The sequence below is a fragment of the Lissotriton helveticus genome, chromosome 5_1, assembly GCF_964261635.1.
Source record: "Lissotriton helveticus chromosome 5_1, aLisHel1.1, whole genome shotgun sequence".
Lineage (NCBI taxonomy): Eukaryota > Metazoa > Chordata > Amphibia > Caudata > Salamandridae > Lissotriton > Lissotriton helveticus.
In genome coordinates, this window is record NC_136065.1 from 1,079,904,220 (window position 1) to 1,079,927,019 (window position 22,800).

At 45.7% G+C, this 22,800-nt stretch overlaps 1 protein-coding gene across 2 annotated transcripts in view; it reads right to left on the minus strand.

Moving 5' to 3' along the window:
- Window positions 1-22,800, minus strand: part of LZTS2 (leucine zipper tumor suppressor 2) — an 821,117-nt gene that overhangs the window by 699,371 nt on the left and 98,946 nt on the right. The window contains exon 2 of one of the 2 annotated variants that reach the window (XM_078643642.1): window positions 17,095-17,264. The exons of the other annotated variant lie outside the window; for it this stretch is intronic. The gene's annotated coding sequence lies outside the window, so the exon portion shown is untranslated. The remainder of the gene's footprint in view (window positions 1-17,094; window positions 17,265-22,800) is intronic. 2 annotated transcript variants of the gene reach the window in all.

Here is a 22,800-nt window from a genome sequence, read left to right on the forward strand (position 1 = left end):
GACCCTACTCCATAATCTGCTGGTTTTTTTAATAACACCCTGGCGTGAGATAGCTGAAAAGCCCAGGCATAAGCCTGAAGATCGGGGGCAGCAAGACCTCCCTGAGGTAGGGGTGCCATCAACTGGATTTGATCCGGTTAGATACACCAAGGGTTCTCCATGGGTGGGAGGGGGGGTTCTGGGGGGGGGCTCCACGGGTTTAGGGTGGGGGAAAAAATATATGTAAAATTCCTCATTTGCCGAACTTTAGCAACTATGGTTAGCTTCTGGTGCTTGCATATCGAAATGACACTCTCTTCATCATATGGGCAGTATTGTGTCGCCTCCGGTATCAAATTAGGATGGTGTGGGATTTGGGATAAGGGCTATGACTAGATTAAAGATACTGTCTTGGAATGTTAATGGCCTTCGTACTAAGTCTAGGGCCAGAACGCTGTTACAGTATCTTCGAGATTTAGATGCACATGTTATTATATTACAAGAGACCCATTTGATCCAAGCTGAGATTGATGTTTTGCTGAAGGCGAATAAATGGATCGATTTTGCAATATCAACATCGCAGTCTCTGACCTCTAGAGGAGTTTCTCTCCTGTTTAAGAAGCAATTTAGGGTTAGAGTTTTGGATTCGATGGTGGATCCATCAGGAAGATGGGTTATTGCCTCTTTGTCAATATTGGGTGCTCAACTGACTATTGTAGGGTACTACGGACCCAATCAAGATGACCCATCATCCTTGGAAGGTATATTCTCGCATCTCTTGTCGTTTCCTGAGCCAGTGATATTTGCTGGTGATTTTAATATTGTCTTAGACCCACTCCTAGACAAATCACATAATAACAGATCCCGGATACCATCTAATTCAAGGTCTTATCTGTTGGATGCTATGAAGCAATATGGCTATGTGGACATTTGGAGGTTAAGAGCAGGGCAACAGCAGGGTATCTCCTTTAGAAATTATAGATATCATCATCAGTCCAGGATCGATTTTATATTAATTATTCAGAGATTGGTAGATGCTGTTAATGACATCCAATATCTCCCGCAGCATTTATCAGATCATTCTGCAGTCTTGTTGGATCTCACGATCACTTCCTTTACTCCGATTAGGTCCTGGTCATTTGACCGTACCCTCTTATCTCACCCTGAAGATGTTACCTTTCTAAAGACTGAGGTGGCCTTTTTTCTAGAAACAAACATAGGTTCATCTGGCATGGCAGTAGTATGGGACTCTTTGAAGGCATTCTTGAGAGGCCTTATAACTGGTAAAATGTCCTATAGGAGGCGGGTGTACAGGGAGGCTGTGGCTTCAGTAGAGGCAAATATAGTTAGGACTCAGTTAGACATCGATGCTAGCTCTGCCTCTGCCTCTGTGGAGGTTGATCAAACTCCCTTGCGGGGCAGGCTACTTACTTTAAAGGCTCAACTAGCTTCGATACTCAATCAACGAGTACAAGAAAGGTGGGACGCCAGTAAAATTGCACATTTTGAATATGGGGAGGGAGCTGGGAAGTTACTGGCGTGGAAAACAAAAACGGATCAAGTCCGTAATAACATAGACCTGATCAAGGTTAATGGGCTCCCTCTTTCGTTAGACGTCGATATTAGGTCAGCCTTTAGGGACTTTTACCAATCCATTTATTTAGAGGACAAGAGGCCTGAATTAGGTAACATCAAGAACTGGCTTAGTAAAATAACCCTCCCGAGTCTCTCAGAAGATCAAAGTGCTATGTTGGAAAGTAGAATCACTGAGGATGAAGTGAGGGAAGCCATTCGGTCTGCTAGGAAGGGGAAGGCAAAAAATCAAAAGGGGAAGGATCACTTGTCCTGCATGAACCAGGGTATGCAGGAGAACGTACAACGGTGTCTCCAAATAAACAAGCATTGGAAATGCAATAGGTCTCGCATTAGAAAAGTTGTAGTTATTGGTCTTGTAAATGACATATTTTATTTATTTGTTGGTTTTTAAAATTGCTAAATTGATGGCTTTGTCATTTACAATGCCAATAGTTATAACTTTCGCGAATGTGACACCTATAGCATTTGGAATGCAACATGTTTTGTATTTACGTCACTTAGATGGCAGCTCTGGTCGTTAGGCCACATCTCTAGAGAGCAGGAGAGTGCAGCAGGGGAGAGAAGCACAGCAATGCAATAGGTCTCGTATTAGGAAAGTTTGAGCTATTGGTATTGTAAAGGACACCTTTTTTATTTATGTGCTTGTTTTGAAAATAGCGAAATTAATAGCTTTGTTATTTACAATGGCAATAGTTTTATCTTTCGCAAATGTGACACCTATTGTAACACAATATGTGTTGTGAGGGTGAGTGAGGGTGAGGGGTTGAGGGTGAGTGAGGGTGAGGGTGAGTGAGGGTGAGGGGTTGAGGGTGAGGGGTTGAGGGTGAGTGAGGGTGAGGGTGAGTGAGGGTGAGGGTGAGGGGTTGAGGGTGAGTGAGGGTGAGGGGTTGAGGGTGAGTGAGGGTGAGGGGTTGAGGGTGAGGGTGAGTGAGGGTGAGGGGTTGAGGGTGAGTGAGGGTGAGGGTGAGTGAGGGTGAGGGGTTGAGGGTGAGTGAGGGTGAGGGTGAGTGAGGGTGAGGGGTTGAGGGTGAGTGAGGGTGAGTGAGAGTGAGGGTGAGTGAGGGGTTGAGGGTGAGTGAGGGGTTGAGGGTGAGTGGGGGTTGAGGGTGAGTGGGGGTTGAGGGTGAGTGAGGGTGAGGGGTTGAGGGTGAGTGAGGGTGAGGGTGAGGGGTTGAGGGTGAGTGAGGGTGAGGGTGAGTGAGGGTGAGTGAGGGTGAGGGTGAGGGGTTGAGGGTGAGTGAGGGTGAGTGAGGGTGAGGGTGAGTGAGGGTGGGTGAGGGTGAGTGAGGGTGGGTGAGGGTGGGTGAGGGTGAGTGAGGGTGAGTGAGGGTGAGTGAGGGTGAGTGAGGGTGAGTGAGGGTGAGTGAGGGTGAGGGTGAGTGAGGGTGAGGGTGAGTGAGGGTGAGGGTGAGTGAGGGTGAGGGTGAGTGAGGGTGAGGGTGGGTGAGGGTGAGTGAGGGTGAGTGAGGGTGAGGGTGAGGGTGAGTGAGGGTGAGGGTGAGGGTGAGTGAGGGTGAGTGAGGGTGAGGGGTTGAGGGTGAGTGAGGGTGAGGGGTTGAGGGTGAGTGAGGGTGAGGGTGAGTGAGGGTGAGGGGGTGAGGGGTTGAGGGTGAGTGAGGGTGAGGGTTTGAGGGTGAGGGGTTGAGAGTGAGGGTGAGGGTGAGTGAGGGTGAGTGAGGGTGAGGGTGAGGGTGAGGGTGAGGGTGAGTGAGGGTGAGGGTGAGGGGTTGAGGGTGAGTGAGGGTGAGGGTGAGTGAGGGTGAGGGGTTGAGGGTGAGTGAGGGTGAGGGTGAGTGAGGGTGAGGGTGAGTGAGGGTGAGGGGTTGAGGGTGAGTGAGAGTGAGGGTGAGTGAGGGTGAGTGAGGGGTTGAGGGTGAGGGGTTGAGGGTGAGTGTGGGTGAGGGTGAGGGGTTGAGGGTGAGGGGTTGAGGGTGAGTGAGGGTGAGGGGTTGAGGGTGAGTGAGGGTGAGTGAGGGTGAGGGTGAGTGAGGGTGAGGGTGAGTGAGGGTGAGTGAGGGTGAGGGTGAGTGAGGGTGAGGGTGAGTGAGGGTGAGTGAGGGTGAGGGTGAGGGGTTGAGGGTGAGTGAGGGTGAGTGAGGGTGAGTGAGGGTGGGTGAGGGTGAGTGAGGGTGAGTGAGGGTGAGTGAGGGTGAGTGAGGGTGAGTGAGGGTGAGGGTGAGTGAGGGTGAGGGTGAGTGAGGGTGAGTGAGGGTGAGGGTGAGTGAGGGTGAGTGAGGGTGAGGGTGAGTGAGGGTGAGGGTGAGTGAGGGTGAGGGTGAGTGAGGGTGAGTGAGGGTGGGTGAGGGTGAGTGAGGGTGAGGGTGAGTGAGGGTGAGTGAGGGTGAGTGAGGGTGAGGGTGAGTGAGGGTGAGGGTTGAGGGTGAGTGAGGGTGAGGGTGAGTGAGGGTGAGGGGTTGAGGGTGAGTGAGGGTGAGGGGTTGAGGGTGAGTGAGGGTGAGGGGTTGAAAGTGAGTGAGGGTGAGTGAGGGTGAGTGAGGGTGAGGGTGAGTGAGGGTGAGGGGTTGAGGGTGAGTGAGGGTGAGGGTGAGTGAGGGTGAGTGAGGGTGAGGGGTTGAGGGTGAGTGAGGGTGAGGGTGAGTGAGGGTGAGGGGTTGAGGGTGAGTGAGGGTGAGGGTGAGTGAGGGTGAGTGAGGGTGAGTGAGGGTGAGGGGTTGAGGGTGAGTGAGGGTGAGTGAGGGTGAGGGGTTGAGGGTGAGGGGTTGAGGGTGAGTGAGGGTGAGTGTGAGTGAGGGTGAGTGAGGGTGAGGGGTTGAGGGTGAGGGTGAGTGAGGGTGAGGGGTTGAGGGAGGGTGAGGGTGAGTGAGGGTGAGGGGTTGAGGGTGAGTGAGGGTGAGGGGTTGAGGGTGAGTGAGGGTGAGGGTGAGGGGTTGAGGGTGAGTGAGGGTGAGGGGTTGAGGGTGAGACAGACAGAGCAGACGGCGCAAACACACACAGGAGGCTGCACGTACGGCAATCGCAGAAGGCTCACGCACACAGCGTGCATAAGGTATACCTACATAGCAGATGACGAAGTGAATGTACACACAAACTGTGCCTACAACAGTAAATGCATTCCTTTAGAGAACACACACTTAGAGTATACAAAACATGGCGCACGCCTGCGGGCATAGTCACAAATAGGCACCCATACAGTCTGCGAGTACAGCAGACGCATGCACACAGCAGGAGGCAGCCTGCATAGAAAGACACGAGTGGAGCGCACACGCAGGGACATTCACAGCGTCCACATGCACAGAGCGGGGTCACAGCTGACGCGGCGCTCGTGCAGGATACAACACACATGATTGAAGAGAGAGACAACTTGGAGGAATGCTTGTAGGTGTGTGTGTAGACGATGAGGGTGTGAAGCAGCAGGAATTTAATCTCCTATTTTTTTATATGAAATGTTGAGTTGCCCATAAAACCGTGTCTTGTTAAAAGGGTTATAAAAATAGTTATGATTAAAATCCGTGACTCGCTCAGTTTTCTGATTGACATTGTATCAGCTGGGATAGATAGTCAAAGCTGTCTAGTAGAAACTTCCAGTAAATTAGTATCGGGAGAGGCGGCATAACATGATTATTCGCTCTGCATAGGAGCTCTTTAGATGATGCAGTCTAATAAAAAAAATAGAGGTTTGCCAATGACATTTTGCTCCAAATTCAAAGATACAGCTAACTGCTGATTTACCTTAATCAGTGACACGGTGAAGCATGAACGCATGCGGTAATGACGGAGATGCAGTTCTTGACCCGAGTTACAGTTTCACGTTTCTTACTGGGGGTTGTTTTGCAACTTTACAGATTGGAATAATAATAATCCACTTTGCTGAACAATATAACATGTGAATTCACCACGAACCTATTGCAACTCGGTGTAAAAAGATAAAATCCCAAATCAAGACACAAGTATTGTTGCAAAAGGTGGTGTGAAGCAGCAGGAAAAGACAGCACCAACCCTAACGAAAACGAGTCAAAAGAAACACGAGAGACGGCGGAGGGCATTGCTGTGGGGAGGGGGGAGGAGAAATGCGACACGGCGGGCAGGGGAGGGGGCGGAGCGGGTAAAAAAAAAAACAAGACGGAGAGAAGGCAGAGAAGGGGAGGGGGGAGGAGAAATGCGACACGGCGGGCAGGGGAGGGGGCGGAGCGGGTAGAGCGGCATGTGGGTGTGAAGCAGCCGGGGCCTTTGAAGTGAAGCTAAGCTTCACTTCAAAAGGTGTGGGAGGAATGCGGCTGAGGGAACAGACGGCGATTTGGTGATGTGCACGCGCATTTTAGGTCAATGCGCAAGCGCATTGACCTAAAAGCCACGGGCACAGCACCAAATCGCCGCAGTTAGGTAAACTTTGTTTAAAGCCCTATAGTCTCGCTCTGCTCAATGCGCATTGACAGGCGAGACCTAAAAACCCTCATGCACGTGTTGGGTAGTGTGGTAAGCGGTATATCTTGGTTCTCCGCTCTTCAAACACGTGTGTGCATAATCATAGGGTTAGTCTCGGTATGCAGCCTCCACCAGGAGGATCTTACCCTTGGTAAAAACAGTAGTGACCCAGTGATGTGGACAATGTGCAAAAAAGTTAAAAACCCCCGGATAACCAGAATAGGAATTTTATTAGGTCTGGGTTCGGGTGGATCCCTTGAGGGAATGCTTAAGTGACGTGCGCTCTGTTGAAAAAATTAAGTTTTCAGGACGCACTGGCATTCAAAAGAATTAAAATGGCCGACATGTTTCAGCCCCCTGTGCCGGGATTCGGACTTAAGGGCTTTCTTCAGGACCAGTAGTGATAGGTGAAAGTGATACTGGTTTACTAAATTTTAGCAAGCAAGTGTTTAGAAAAGGGAAATTATCAACCTGTTTCTTTTCTTCAAGGTCGCGATGTACCTATATATCAAACATAATAGAGACATACACAATGGGAAAAAGGGTAAGGGAGACACATAGAGTAGTGAACTCACTACTTGACAAAACAAATTGAAGCAACTATAAAGATGGCAATACTTCGTAACCCCCAGTAAATGGCAGTGTCAACTCTCTCTTTATCCAACAAGCATGTGTCATGCAAAAAGAAAAAATTCAAATATCTGGTTTTATGGTGCTGTGTCATACAGTCATGCAGGGCGTGAATAAGGAGCACAGATGTCTCCTTTCACTCAGATAACTGTATTGGTGGGTCAGAGACATGATTATCGGCATTAAGTTGCAATGTGATGATATAACATGCAGTAACGTTATTCATTCATGTGCATTATCTACAGGTCTATTTCGTTCGTAATTTAAAATGACCCAATTTTATCGTGCTATTTTTAGAACCTAAACATCCATGCCAGCATTCTCTATGCGCCAAAGATCGTACCTGAAGTGTACATCAGTTACACCTCCTTCGGGTGTGACAAGGGCTTCGAGGGGGCTAGGTAGAGAGGAACATTAGGATATTAACGGGGTGGGGTGTATGGTACTTGCGATTTTGTAGCTGGAGTCTGTAGTGGACGGATACCTCACGCTCCGCTCCTCGCGCCTCGCGTTGCGCTGCAGCTGCCTCTTGTGACCCGGAAGTGGCGGGACTCCGCTTCCGGGTTGTTTATGAAAATCTCAGTTCAAGGCAATAGAGAAAAGACTAATTGTCTCTTGCTGTTAGATGTATCGCAAAGTAAAAATACGCGATTGTGAATCAAAAAGTAGGTTATTATAAAAAAGAAGTGATTCTGAGACTTCACCTCGAAAATTAAGTTTGTTTCAAAATAAAGTTTGTTTAAAAATAAAAATTAAGATAAGACTGGGGATTGTTCTAGAATTCACACGAGGTGTTTCAAGTTCGAGTGCACACAAAATATATACAAAAAAATAATATATATGAAAGACCGGATTGCTCACTACTGCATAAATAATTGTCTCAGTTATAGCAGCTCTTGGATTGATGTGCTGGGCTGCGTCTAACGGAGGCAAATTGCAGTCAAGGATGGAACCTTCAGGGAATATGTAATTTCTTCGTTGTCATTACAATGAGATGGAAGTGGTCACGAAGAATGTACAACTCGGTATTCACGTGGCTACCTTAATTACTATTCTGTAAATTAAGGAACATCTTTGCGCTAAACTTGTAGAAGAAGAGGTAGTGAGTCATTTAGATTGCCCCATCTATCTCTCTCTGTGTGTAGAATCCTTTTTGAAAAGGAACAACGCTGGGTACATCGATTGGGGACAGACATAAGAGGCCTGAATGATAATATTCCTTGGCTTAGTGTGCTGAGATAAAAAGCGTAAGCTAGCCAATGCAACCATACCCACCCAGCCCCCATCTACACACAGAGAGAGATAGATGGGGCAATGAAACACCTCGTGTGAATTCTAGAACAATCCCCAGTCTTATCTTAATTTTTATTTTTAAACAAACTTTATTTTGAAACAAACTTAATTTTCGAGGTGAAGTCTCAGAATCACTTCTTTTTTATAATAACCTACTTTTTGATTCACAATCGCGTATTTTTACTTTGCGATACATCTAACAGCAAGAGACAATTAGTCTTTTCTCTATTGCCTTGAACTGAGATTTTCATAAACAACCCGGAAGCGGAGTCCCGCCACTTCCGGGTCACAAGAGGCAGCTGCAGCGCAACGCGAGGCGCGAGGAGCGGAGCGTGAGGTATCCGTCCACTACAGACTCCAGCTACAAAATCGCAAGTACCATACACCCCACCCCGTTAGTATCCTAATGTTCCTCTCTACCTAGCCCCCTCGAAGCCCTTGTCACACCCGAAGGAGGTGTAACTGATGTACACTTCAGGTACGATCTTTGGCGCATAGAGAATGCTGGCATGGATGTTTAGGTTCTAAAAATAGCACGATAAAATTGGGTCATTTTAAATTACGAACGAAATAGACCTGTAGATAATGCACATGAATGAATAACGTTACTGCATGTTATATCATCACATTGCAACTTAATGCCGATAATCATGTCTCTGACCCACCAATACAGTTATCTGAGTGAACGGAGACATCTGAGCTCCTTATTCACGCCCTGCATGACTGTATGACACAGCACCATAAAACCAGATATTTGAATTTTTTCTTTTTGCATGACACATGCTTGTTGGATAAAGAGAGAGTTGACACTGCCATTTACTGGGGGTTACGAAGTATTGCCATCTTTATAGTTGCTTCAATTTGTTTTGTCAAGTAGTGAGTTCACTACTCTATGTGTCTCCCTTACCCTTTTTCCCATTGTGTATGTCTCTATTATGTTTGATATATAGGTACATCGCGACCTTGAAGAAAAGAAACAGGTTGATAATTTCCCTTTTCTAAACACTTGCTTGCTAAAATTTAGTAAACCAGTATCACTTTCACCTATCACTACTGGTCCTGAAGAAAGCCCTTAAGTCCGAATCCCGGCACAGGGGGCTGAAACATGTCGGCCATTTTAATTCTTTTGAATGCCAGTGCGTCCTGAAAACTTAATTTTTTCAACAGAGCGCACGTCACTTAAGCATTCCCTCAAGGGATCCACTCGAACCCAGACCTAATAAAATTCCTATTCTGGTTATCCGGGGGTTTTTAACTTTTTTGCACATTGTCCACATCACTGGGTCACTACTGTTTTTACCAAGGGTAAGATCCTCCTGGTGGAGGCTGCATACCGAGACTAACCCTATGATTATGCACACACGTGTTTGAAGAGCGGAGAACCAAGATATACCGCTTACCACACTACCCAACACGTGCATGAGGGTTTTTTATTTGGAGACACCGTTGTACGTTCTCCTGCATACCCTGGTTCATGCAGGACAAGTGATCCTTCCCCTTTTGATTTTTTGCATTAACGTAAGGAAACTGAGGGATCAGACAATTCCTTCTCCCCCTTCCATTTGATTAGTATATAGGAAGGGGAAGGCATCAGGGCCGGATGGTCTCCCGGCTGAACTATATAAAGTTTTGAAACAGGAGTTTGTCCCCTTTCTAGAAACTTTGTTTAATGAGATCTTACTGAATGGTATGCGACCTCCACTCTCATGGGATAACGCTTCCATAACTGTAATTTTAAAACCTGGGAAGTCGTCATCTGCTTGTGCCTCATATCGACCTATATCGATATTAAATGGGGACTATAAGATATTCTCTTCAATCTTGGCTAAGAGATTGGCACTGGTCGCTCCTTCCATCTTACATAGTGATCAGAAAGGGTTTGTCAAGGGAAGGCAGCTCTATGAGTTAACTTTTGATCTAGTTGGAGCAATAGATCTTGCAGTATTACATTCTCTCCCACTGGCGGTGCTCACGTTGGATGCCGCTAAGGCCTTCGACAGGGTCAATTGGCTATACCTGTCGGAGGCCTTGGCCAAGTTCGGCGTGGGCGAGAAGTTTCGACAGGCCATTCGCCTTCTCTACCAGAATCCTAGTGCCTCTGTCTTGGTTAATGGTGCATTATCGGATTCTTTTACCATCACCAGGGGAACGCGGCAGGGTTGCCCGCTCTCTCCACTCCTGTTTGACTTGTATGCTGAACCTTTCGCCCAGACTTTGAGGGATAACTGTGACATCAAGATGTTCGCACACAGGGGGTGGGAGAGAAAGGTGGCCCTCTATGCCGATGATATTCTCATTTACACCTCTGACCCATCGTCGGCCCTTCCCGAAATATTTAAGTTGGCTTAAGAATTCGGGGAGGTGTCTGGGTATGAAATTAATACACTAAAGGCCGAAATGCTGATTTGGAATATCGATCAGAGCTCTTTATGCTGTAGCATTCGGCCGGGTAAAGGACTGAGGTATTTGGGACTGGATATTGTAACCGATTTAGATCAGATCGCTTCTATAAACTTCTCAAAAGTGGCAAAGGAATGCCGTAAGCTGCTTCAATCATGGGCCCATTTGCCACTTTCTTTACTGGGTAGAGTTAACCTTGTCAAAATGTCCATTTTGCCCAAAATTTCATTTTTGTTTAATACTATCCCGCTATATTTTGATACTTCCCTTATTAAAAAACTTCAATCTGATATTAGTATCTTTATTTGGAACAATCGTCTCCCAAGAATTTCCTGGAAGAAACTCAGGAGACGTAGGGAAAAAGGGATATCTGGCTATTACTAGAAGAGCACAAATGGGACGTTCTGTTTTTAACAGAAACGTGGATTAAGGAGGATAATATGAATGCCATTGCGCTAGCAGTTCCCCTGGGATTTAAAATATGTCTTTCTAACCGGTCAGGCCCCAAAAGAAGCGGAGGTGTGGCTGTTATTTTTAAAGAACAGCTAGTACTAACCTCCTCGGCCCCTACCATGATTCAGGGAATCGAGGGCCTACACTTTTGTTTTCAAGTGAGCCCCCAGCTATCTTTAGCAGGGTTAGTGATTTACCGCCCGCCTGGCGGTGAGGATCCAAATTTATGCACGTTGCTTGATACGATTGTCCAGAGCTCCCTCCTCCACCCTCAATTCATCGTGGTCGGGGACTTTAACATTCATATGGACAAAACTGACTGCGCTCTTGCAGAGCTGCTGAGATCCACACTAAATACGGCCAAGCTGAGGCTGATTAACGACGGCCCCACGCATAGAGCGGGTCACACGCTAGATCTCATTTTCTCCAATATTAAAGATGTGAAGCCAGAGGCACCACTACCGTTGACCTGGTCAGACCATTCACCGATCCCATTTAAACTAAATATGGCATGTGATAGTCTGGCCTTAAGTAAATGCTCTTTTTTGAAGAGACAATGGAAAAAACTAGTCCCCGACATTATGGGCCCTGTTCTGGCGCAGAATATCCCATCCCTCACCTCAAATGCTAATATAGACGCTCAGATGCTCAATGATTGGGTCGGGAATATGGTTTCTTCCATCGCACCAGCCTCACGAGCATTATCTAAACGAGACTCTCCCTCCGCTCCATGGTCCTCTCAGGACCTGAGAATGGAGAAAGCAGCCTGTAAGAAGCTGGAGAGACTATGGAGGGTAAATTACGGGCTCGCAGAAAAAGCCAAATATAAGGAAGCATCCAGAAAACTACAGAAAGCCATTAGGAAAACAAAAAAACAGTTTTATGCAGACTCTATCCAGCAGGCAGAGCAGTCAAGTAAACAGATTTTTAAGGTGGTACAGACCTTTTTTAAACCTAAATGCATTGAGAGGGCGAGGTCCCCCCATCATTCACCTTATGCGAAAACATCTGAGTTCTTCGACCAAAAAATCAAACAAGTCTACGAATCCTTTGGGCCAGAAACAAAAACGGTGAAATCGGACCTAGCTATTAAAGATGTGATGGGTGAAACCCTAGCTCCATTCCAGGTGATACCTCTGAGTGCGGTGAGGCAAGAACTTATCCGCTGTAAATCCGGTTCGCCGGATGACCCATGTCCATCTAAACTATGGGGTACCATAGCTGATTTTGTGGCCCCCACAGTACAACAAATCTGGAATTCGTCCATCATCTCGGCGGTATTCCCGAACATATGGAAACATGCGACCCTTCTCCCGCTTAAGAAAAAACCTAATGGGGATCCAGAAGACCTCAGCAATCTGCGCCCAATTTCGCTGCTAGCTGCTCCGGGAAAAATGTTTGAGAAAATTATACAACGCCAGCTGAGTAAATTCATTGAAGAAAACAAGACATTACACGAGACGCAATCAGGCTTTCGTCCCGGTTTTAGCATGGAGACAGCACTAATTGAGGTGGCAGAGTCAGTAAGGTGGTCGATGGATGCAGGGAGCTCAGCGATGCTGGTTCTCCTGGATCTGTCGGGCGCCTTCGACACGGTTGATCACGCTAGACTCCTGATGCGTTTGGCTGAGATAGGTATCCGTGACAAAGCACTGGGTTGGATACACCTGTATCTGACCCAGAGAACACAGAGGGTGGCACTAGGGACTGTTTCTTCAACACCTAAAGTCCTTAGATGTGGCGTCCCGTAAGGGTCGGCACTTAGCCCCCTCTTGTTCAATATATACCTCGCGCCTCTCTTTACGTTGATTGCCAATTGGGGGGGTCAAGGCAATCTCTTATGCCGACGACACCCAGTTGGTATTTCCGTATTCAGAGGTGTCACAGGAGTCCTTCTCGAGCTTCAAGGGCTGTCTCCAAGATGTGGCTTGTTGGATGAATGCGAACAAACTAAAACTAAACGCAAAGAAAACAGAAGTGATCTTTTTTGGTAAAGGCCCCCCTCAGAGCTATGGTGGCCTGCGGAGATGGGCCAAGCCCCCTCACCTAGTCTCTCGGCAAAAAATCTTGGAGTGCGTTGGGATGACAGTCTGTCTTTTACCTCGCATATTCAACAAGTAGCCGGTAGTTGCTTGAGTAAGCTGAGGAATCTCCGTAAGATTCTGAGACTTCTCCCTGAGAGCTGTCGAAAAATAGTATTCCATGCCACAGTAACATCTAGGCTGGATTACGCCAACGGACTCTACCTAGGCTTACCGAAATACCTGACTCAAAAACTTCAGTTGGTCCAAAATGCGGCTGCGAGACTGTTGTTGCGGATTCCTTTTAAGCACTCAGTCTCTCCGTATCTTCGATCACTGCACTGGCTACCAGTGGCCAGCAGAATCAAATTTAAGGCACTTACGCTGGCCTTTAGGTCTCTGTTTGGCACATGTCCTAAGTATTTGAAAACCCGGCTCCCTAGATAATTCCAGGCCCGGGCGCTTCGCTCCAATTGCCGTGTTCAACTGGTCGTCCCTCGAGCAAAAAGGGCTTGTTTGGGGGGTCGAACCTTCTCGGCAAATGTTGCAACGTTATGGAACTCACTGCCCCCAGCAATTCAGCAAGCCCCCTCTGAACCTTGCTTCAAGCGGTTGCTAAAGACTTGGCTCTTTACCCTACCACGCTAATGCTCCCTCACTTCACCTCTCCTGGTCAACTGTGTTCTTCTTAGCGCCGGGACACCTCCTTGTGAGGTAGCTGTTCGCGCTTTATAAAATGCTGTATTATTATTATTATTACTACAAAATACACCCTACTCGATACCAGTGGAGTTCTGCAGTAAAATAGAACTCCGTCTGCTCTTATGGAACGGCAGTGCGTCGCACATCGTGCTAGGCAAACCACAAAGAGGGATATATGAGGGCTCACTACCCTGGATGTTAAGAAATAATATTGGACATCCTAATTACTGCTGGTAAATCAGTGGGTTTTCCCTGATAGACAAGAACCGGCCTATCGGGTTGACAAAAAAGTGATGGGGAATGGGGGGCATTAGGCGATCCTCTATTGTAAAAGATTGGAAAAGAGATTGCCATCACACATGGGGACTGTGGTCTGAATCTGGAAGGAGACCCTTGGTTGCCTGGGTTGGAAGAACAGGCTCACCGCCCAGACTCCTTTATGGAATAGTGATCCGCTATGCGAGGCGGGCACCCTGATGGGCTTTTCGAGGTGGGCGACAAAAGGCATAGAACATCTGGGCAACATGTGGAGAGATCGGTCTCTGATAAGGTTCGAGGTCCTCCGTCTGAAATAGGAAATGGCAGAGACTTAGCATTATCAATACCTCCAACTGGGACATGCGCTGTGGGTGAATGACCTCGAAGGCAAGACTTGCCAGAAGCTTCGCCTTCAGAAGACTCTTTGCTCCTCCGAACCTATACTCGAAAATTGAATCACCACTATATACCGGAAGTTAGTCAACAACTCCCCAGATCTATTGGGTGCCCTACGACACGCCTGGACTGATGATTTGGGTGACATTGATAACGATGACTGGATGGATAATCTTCAGGGACCACGCAAAATAGCTATTCGAACCAGGTTTAGGTTGGTCCAACTTAAGATCCTGCATAGGACGTATTATTCACGGACCCTCCTGCATAAAATTGGAAAGGCTGATATGCCACTATATACTAGAGTCTGTGCTCAGGATGGGACCATTTTTCATACCCTATGGGACTGTCCAGTGATTCAGGGGTTCTGGCGCCGGGTGGTGGGTGGTGGGGTGATGTCCCAGGTCACGCCTATACAGGGGGCTCTCGATACTAAATGGTTACTAGTGATGGTGGTGGTGGGGGAGGGGGGGGGGGAGAAAGCTGGCCTTGATGCCAGAAGATGTGGCTAGCCATGGCGATCGGGTCACAAAACACAATATTGCAAGGAAATGGGGCGCATCAACTTCCCCAAGTGTTATAGACTGGAAGTCAGACCTTAACTGGTGTCAAAGGGCAGAGTAGGTGATATATCGGAGTTGTGGTTGCCCCAGGAAATGTGACAAGATATGGGGGGTCTGGAGAGACTTTTAGGGTAGCTGGGACAGTGTCCTGCTTAGAGAAGAGAGCCGAGACTGAGTAACTTTACTATGTCATGCATATTATTCTATTTATTCATCCTACATTTACAGGCCTTGACAGTGCCATTGACACCAATGATGACTGCTCACACGATATATATGTCGGTGTCACTTCATATTATATGTACAACTACATTTCTCTTTGTCCGCCCTGTAAGATGAGCGTTGTTTCAATAAATAGACTTACAAAAAGTATATATATTTTAATGAGATCAAAACAAATCAATACACTAGATCATGCCATTTCCACGCATTCTCGTTTGTGCGCTGTATATTTTTATCAGTAAAACTGTGCGTCTGTGCAAAGAGAATGGTCATCTCAATTGAAAATGTGTTGTCTGTAATAGCTCTGCGCTACAAATACCATGTATACTCCACTTTACGCCACTAGACTCTTCAGCGCTAATTTACACCACGTTAGTCCTCCCCTCACAGCACTTCTCGAATTCCTGCTACTCCTAATCCAAGCAGGACATTTATTATCGACAATTGCTCCCTCCAGAATAACCAACACATTGTCAGGTACACACATTGCGTATGGCTACAATGTTTTCCAGAGACTTGCATAACAAGTTGCTTCAGTACAGATTTTCACTTTGCATTCTGGGACTTGAAGTATGGGTGTTTTAACGGATTAACATGGCTACAGGTTCCAGAATGAAGAGACTCGTGCAGTATCAAATCTTGGCTCAGCAGAAGGAGCACCAGCTAAAGACAACTTTTGCAACACATGCAAGAATTTCTCGTCTACAGCCTGTCTCTCCCAATCCAAGCAAAATGTTTCCCATTTACTGTTGCACACACTGGTGATGTAAACAAAGCTGTCTGCGCCTTAAAAGGCGTAGAGAAGAGAAAGGATCCTCTAAAAAAAATAAAGGGAACTGCACCGTAATCCAATATAATACCTGTTGCTTCGGTCAAGAAAAGTACTCACACATACTGATGGCCCCGTTCAAAGAGCCACGAGTGCGGCCATTGCAAGAATCATGAGGAGTAGGTACACATGCAGCCTACCTTAAGTGCCTGTCTCTGTAGCCAAGCACTTTAACATTAACAGCATGCTCTGGGAGGGCACTACTTGGGCAGTTTTAACTGCCATGCATGCACATCTCCAACCTCTTGTCTGATGTCCCCTGTGCTCGCTCTGTTAAAGTAAGTAGGCGCCAAGGTACCTGCTATTGGTGCCAAAGTACAGACGTGCGCATTCACTCTAAAACTAGCTCCAAAAAATCGAATGGGTAACCTTGCAAATTGCTGCATGGTCACGTAACTGCACCACCACTTCCGGATACTGAAAGTAGCCTCCGGGGGACCGAAACCGGCCTCCAGCGGTCCAGCCTCCAGGGGGTTTGCCCGCTTGCCCCCCTGGCCAGTCCAGCCATGATGCCAATTTAGTCTATACCACGCTTGGCCAGTGCACTCTACACCACTATAGTCTAGGCACTCCACTCTGCACCACTCTACAGCCTGCTCTCTATGCCAATGCACTTTACACAAATGCACTCTACTCTGTACCACTCCACTCTACACCACTGCACCTATGCCAATCCTCTCTACACCACTCTAATCTACTTTGCACTGCTGCACTCTACCCTGCACCACTCCACTCTGCCCCACTCCACTCTATCCCACTTCACTCTACTCTGACACGATCCACTCTATACCACTCTACTCACCTGAACTCTACTGTAATCTACTTTGCAACACTGCCTTTTATGCTACTATACTCTGCAACACTATACTCTATGCACTGCACTCTACACAATTGCACTCTATTCCACTCTATTCTTCTCTGCACCACTGTGACACCATGCCACTGCACTCTATGACACTCTAGTCTACAACACTCCACTCTTCCACTGAACACTATGGCACTCTACTCTGCACTACTGCACTCTACACCACTGCACTCTCCACAAGTGCACTCAACTCTGCACTAATGTTCCACTCTGCGCCACTCCACTCCGTGCCACTGCACTCCACGCTACTCCACTCTGCGCCACGCCACTCCACGCCACGCCACTCCACGCCACGCCACTCAACGCACTCCACGCCACTGTACTCTACGCCACTGTACTCCACTCTACTCTGCTCTGCACCACTATAATCTATGTCACAGCATTCCACAATGCTGCGACACTACACTCTATGCTACTCCATGCCACAAATGTTTAGCACTGCTGAACTTATCGCAAATAAACTCCCACGCGGAAAAGACTAACAAGATTGAAAAAACATCACACTCGCCTTACTCTGAAAACATTGTCCCAATTCTAGACCAACTTGATACCTCAAAAGATGTTGACAGAGTGACTCAGGAAAATGAGCACCTCATCTCAATTGAACTTGATTATTTTCCTTTGCTTCTTTCATTAACAAGCCATCTCAGACCAGGATGTAGAGCCAATTTCCACTGAAAGAAAAACACAGAGGAAAACTGATAAGGAATGATGAAAAATAAACTCTACCTGAAGAACTTACTTAGCCAAAGAGGCTCGGAAAAAAATACACAGTCCAAGTTCATACAAGATCAAATAATCTCTTCTCCATATGTATCCTGGTGTCCTCACCAAATGTATCCTGATCTCTTCTAACACACATCAAAAAGATCTCAACACTTTGCATGTAAAAATACCCAGATAATCAAAAGACCTTCACAACTCCAATTTAATGAAAAAAATCTGCGAAATAAAAGACAAATTGAAAGGGAAGTATATGCCTCAAACAAAAAGTCTAAAAAATGATGAGAAATGTTCCCAACAGTATCTTCTGATGATCTAGCAAACTCAACATAAAATGCTGAGGCCTACAGGTTACTTCAGAGTTTCCCTCTTGGCCAGAATCAATATATCCTTCCCATTTTCTGGGAGTCCGGGGGTAAGCTAGTAAATGCATCCCTCACCCGAAGAACTTTTCCATCATCAGTGAAAGGCACCCCCCCCCCCCCCGGCCACCCAGTGTCTTGGGAAAGCCACTGAAAGCATTGCAGCTCACTAAATAAAATCTCACACTGTCAGGTAAGGGCAACTATCTAGTCATAAATCTGGTATTAAGGCTGGCATCCGCTCCTCTAAAAGTACAGAACAATGTACACTGCATCCTCAGGTTAACGGTATGAATTATTGTATCCATTGATCTGTCTGCTGCATTTGACAGGCTTGATCATGGCAGACTAATACAGTTCTTGAACATCACATGGAGCTCAATGATTGAGCCCCTTACTTGTTCTCATCCTTCTTGACGAACCTCCTGTTCCTTATAAGAATTAGGATCACACTTCTGATCCAGCCACATCATCATGTTGGGTTCCTCATGGTTCAATTCTAGACCCTCCTCTCTTCAACATCTGTATGAAACCAGATATTTCTGTATGAAACTAACTGGGTTGATACAAGACATTGCTATTGTAAGAAACTGTCTCCATGTCCAAGCATGAGTGAAAGACGCTTTTCTGCTACGTAGAAAAAAACAAATGTTTGTTATGCTCAACATCACCAAAAATGAGGGGAGGGCATCACTCCTGAATTCACTCAGTCTGTAAGGCTTATGCCCTCACTAGCTTCTACTGCCATATCTCTGGATGTTCACAAGCATTACAGCTCTCACTTTCTTCCATAAGATCACAAAACCTGTTATGGTCGCATAAAGAAAATCTGGCACCTAATCCTAGATGAACTTCTGAAAATATTGGTGCATGCTCTCATAGTCTCACAACTGGACTTTGGAAAGGCCATTTTGGCAGGGCCTTCCCTATCTCACATATGCCTTCTGAAAGCCATCCTCCATCAAGCCTCAAGACTAGTTCACAAGTTAAAAAAAAAAACAATGACATCACACCCATCCTCAGACACCTTCACTAGCTACCCATACCAGCCAAGATCATGTTGCGCTCCATTACACATAAGCCTATACACAAAAACACTCCCCCCTCACTGGCTGAACTCCTGACCATCTGAGGAGGATCTGCAACTGGGAGAAGCAAAGACTTAAAGTTACCAGGTTCAAATCAGCTACTGCCAGCAAATATATTTGTTGGGGCTGCTATGTCTGCCTGGAGCTAGCAAGTCCTAGCCTTAGAAAATTAACTCTGCTCTTAGCCTTCAAAATCGACTTAAAACTCATCTCTTTAAACAATTCCCGAGTCTATTACCTACTGATATAAACCTTCAAATGAACAATTAAAAACTCATCTCTTTATACAATTCCTTAGCTCTGACCTACTGTTGTTTACAGTGTTGTTGACAGACCATGAATAATGCCTCATATTAGTAGAACACCATGCTGACTGTTAATACCACCGTATTTTGGATGTTGTAGATTACTCTCTTTTCTGCCCAAAGATGAGCATTTTACAACTATATTTTCTTGCCAATAGTGTTGCAAACGCCCTCACCCTGCTTTCTGATTGTAAGGCACCCTCACACCTCTCTAAGTACTGGCTAAATCACATAAATATTTTAATAAATTCAGCAAATAATTCTTTAGAGGATCATAGTTTATATGTGCACGAGGGGCCGTAATATGTATCCGCCGCGCTGTCCATGTTTGCGCCCCCAGGAAACTTTATGTAATACGGCCCCAGATCTCTGTATTTCAATCCCCTTGAACAGGATTCCTATGAGAGAAATGAACAAATGCTGCAAAGGGGGTAGTCTCGTGCTGAGATGAATCAATTTAATTTTGTAGGTAACTGAATAGTGCTGAAAACTGAGGTCCTGTGTTTCACGACAACTGCATCAGCCATTGTCTCCCATCCCTCAAACTGTTGTAATGGGATTGTGCATGCCTTTTGTAAGGGCCTTGCACTGCCAGAGAGGGCCCTCAATCCAGGTGTATTAGTAATCCTGTCTAGTAATCTGCTCTTTCTAAAGCACTTGGCTACTTCTAGAATAGTGGTCCATTCCACAAAAATATCCGTGCTAAAAACTAACCATAAAGTGAATGTAATCCTTGTATTCAACCTATGCATCTATGTAAATGTGTTGATAAGGATCTGCTGCGTTACAGGTTTCCGTCTGACCTTTTCAGAAGCTGGAGTATTACCGGGTCATTGCAGAATGTTAGTGGTGCCGGTCTCCGAGTAAACTATTTGTGTTCGTCTTTTGCTTTCAATGAATCGACTACATAAAATAGTAATATGACATTTCCGATCAGGAAAAGTTGTGCTATTAGCAAAGAAATTACAATGCAGTTAGTAATAAATACACATTCCCGTGTAGGGCATTGCAGTGCACTGCCTGGGTTCAAGGACAGGCCTGCAGTGAGATCAAAGCTCTCTGTTCCTCGAATTTGTTGTGCAAAGCGAGCACCGTCGAAGCAGTGCAAGTGGTCGTAAAGCGAAGCCATTCCCTTCTGCAAGTATTTGGCACGGGGAGGGGCGCGAAAGGGGGGTGGGGAAGGGGGGGGGGGGGGACACTGCAATTAATGAATTTGACATGTGGGAGAGTACATTATTTCCACCTACAGATTTGACAATTTGATGGCCAGAGTTGCTACTTATACAACAAGCATTTGCAATGCAATAGGTCTCACATTTGCGAGAGTTTGAGCTATTGGCATTGTAAATGCAATGCCCTTTATGTATGTGTTTTGAAAACATGCAAGCCGTGCATAAACACGCACTTTGTACTTATAGTCCTTGCTTACGGAAGTGAGGCTGACAGTAAAAGAGGCGCAGTTACTGCCAGCCTTGCTTCTCGTATTTGTCTGGTAGGCTGCGGCCTAAAAAGACAGCAAATGCACTTGTTGTAAACCTAACGTCAGGGCCACTGGGATTATTTGATTTTGCAGCTGCAACGATTTATGCATAATTATGGATTTGCCGCAGTTGCCACATAATCCATATTCTTATGGATAAACAGCAGATTTTAACAAAAAGATTTTTCCACCTCAAATGGATCAAAAGTTACAATAAAAGCAGCAACACGTGTTGCTGCACAGTAGAAGACCCTTCATAAAAGATTGACTCATCTTTCTGTTGCTTATTGTGGCACTTAGGTGCCAAACTGGAACTAATGAGGTGAAACCTTTGCCTAAACAGTGTAAACAAGTGTAAAAATGACACAATAATATGGTAATAATGCCACAAAATTTACCACATTATGCTGAATAATTTATTGTTCCTTGCCACATAATTTGGCCCTCTCCTGATGCATAATTTGGTCTTCCCCTGACCCACATAATTCCAGTGACCCTGCCTAAAGTCCACCAAACCAATCACTTTTAATGTCAAGCATGATTTCTCATATACAATACCAAATTGCACAATGTTTCAAATGGAAAAAGGAAACACTGAAATTCATCAGTTATACTTTACTGACCCAACTATAAGCATGTACTGCTTATGACATCACATATTTAATCACTCATGACATCACTCATGACATGTATTAAGACATAATTGATGACATCACAAATGACATCACGAATGACAACATCCAAGTTACTGTCCCACAAAAAGAATCAGTGAAGCACTGGAGACAAGTCTCATTCAGTATGGTAAAAGTTATATGATGAACACTTTAGCAACCAGTGAACATTTAAGTGTAAGCATTAGTTCATTATAACAAGTTAGATACGGACTACAACTAGAGTGAGTTACATTTGTATGTTTCAAATAGCTTGTGCCTTTATTCAAAGGCCTGTTACTAAAAATATGAGGAAAACTAAAGATTCTCCTCACAATACATTATTCACCTGTGAACATCTGTGTACATGCTGTCGTTAAAGAGTTGTCATGTAGATCTACAGATAATTTCTACACAAATTGGAGGCGTATAAAGTGCAGATATTTATTTCCAAATGTTCAGTGATAATTCTGGCGCCTTCATTGTTGTATAATGAATGGGTGACTCACATATGGTTCAAATCACAGTATTGTTGTAAGCATTGTTAAAATGGTGTACACCCTTGTGCTCACTTCTGTAATGTTTGTATGTTATTTTTTCATACTAAGTAGTCAAAAGCTTCACATATAAACATTAGCCAATTTTAAGGCATGCACTACCAGACCCTATGGACAGCCCTTCTTAGTATGAAAAAATATATATATTCAAAGGTCCTAACTCTAGGATCAAATTCTGTATTCAAGAATCAGGATTTGAGGATCAGATCCAGATCCTCAAATCCGAAATAGCAGCTCCTCGAATAGTAGATGCAGGATCTGCTTAGCTGCACTACTGAGCTCCAGCTCCTTTCAGGGCTCTTTTCTCCTTCGCTCGGCAGGTAGCCCACTTCGTCCCATTCAAGCCCTTGACATGGAAGAACTGCCACAGACACGAACGCATGTCCAGCCCATCGTTTTAATTGGCCAGGAAGGCTTTTTTCTTTGCCCAGAGCCAGCCTAACGCACAATTACTACAAATGAATGCGAGCCACGGCCTTCGGGCACCATGAAGGCTAGAAAAGCCTTCTATTTATCATTTTTAATTAATTGGCCATGTCTACCCTGTGAGGACAAGCCGAAAACCCAACAAGAAAGGTTTTGTACACAATAAACTAGAAGAGGATAATACTATTGAAAATTTCCCCATAGACACATAATGGGCAAAACCCTTTGATACATCTGGCCCAAAATCACTTCTAGCACTCTGCATCCTCTGCAGTTTCATACCCAGTGTGACGCGGGTGTACTGAAGGATGGTTTGCTCTTCAAATAGAGGTGTGAACCCCGCAGATCACAGCCCATCAACGTAAATATTTATAAGAGGGAGGCGAGAATCAAAGGGGAGAGAGATGGAGATCCTGCTTTTGTGGGGGATGGACTAGGGGCATACGGAAGAGACATCAGTCAAAATAAGCGCGCATATAAGAGTTCCAGAGAAGACGCTGGGACTGTGAGACACGAACCCTGAGAGTGGACACCTTCTAGGGGCCCCAGGGGCAGATGTTATGCTCTATTGGTCCAGTCAGGAAACAAATGTAACATCTCACTGACACCTAAGATAAGT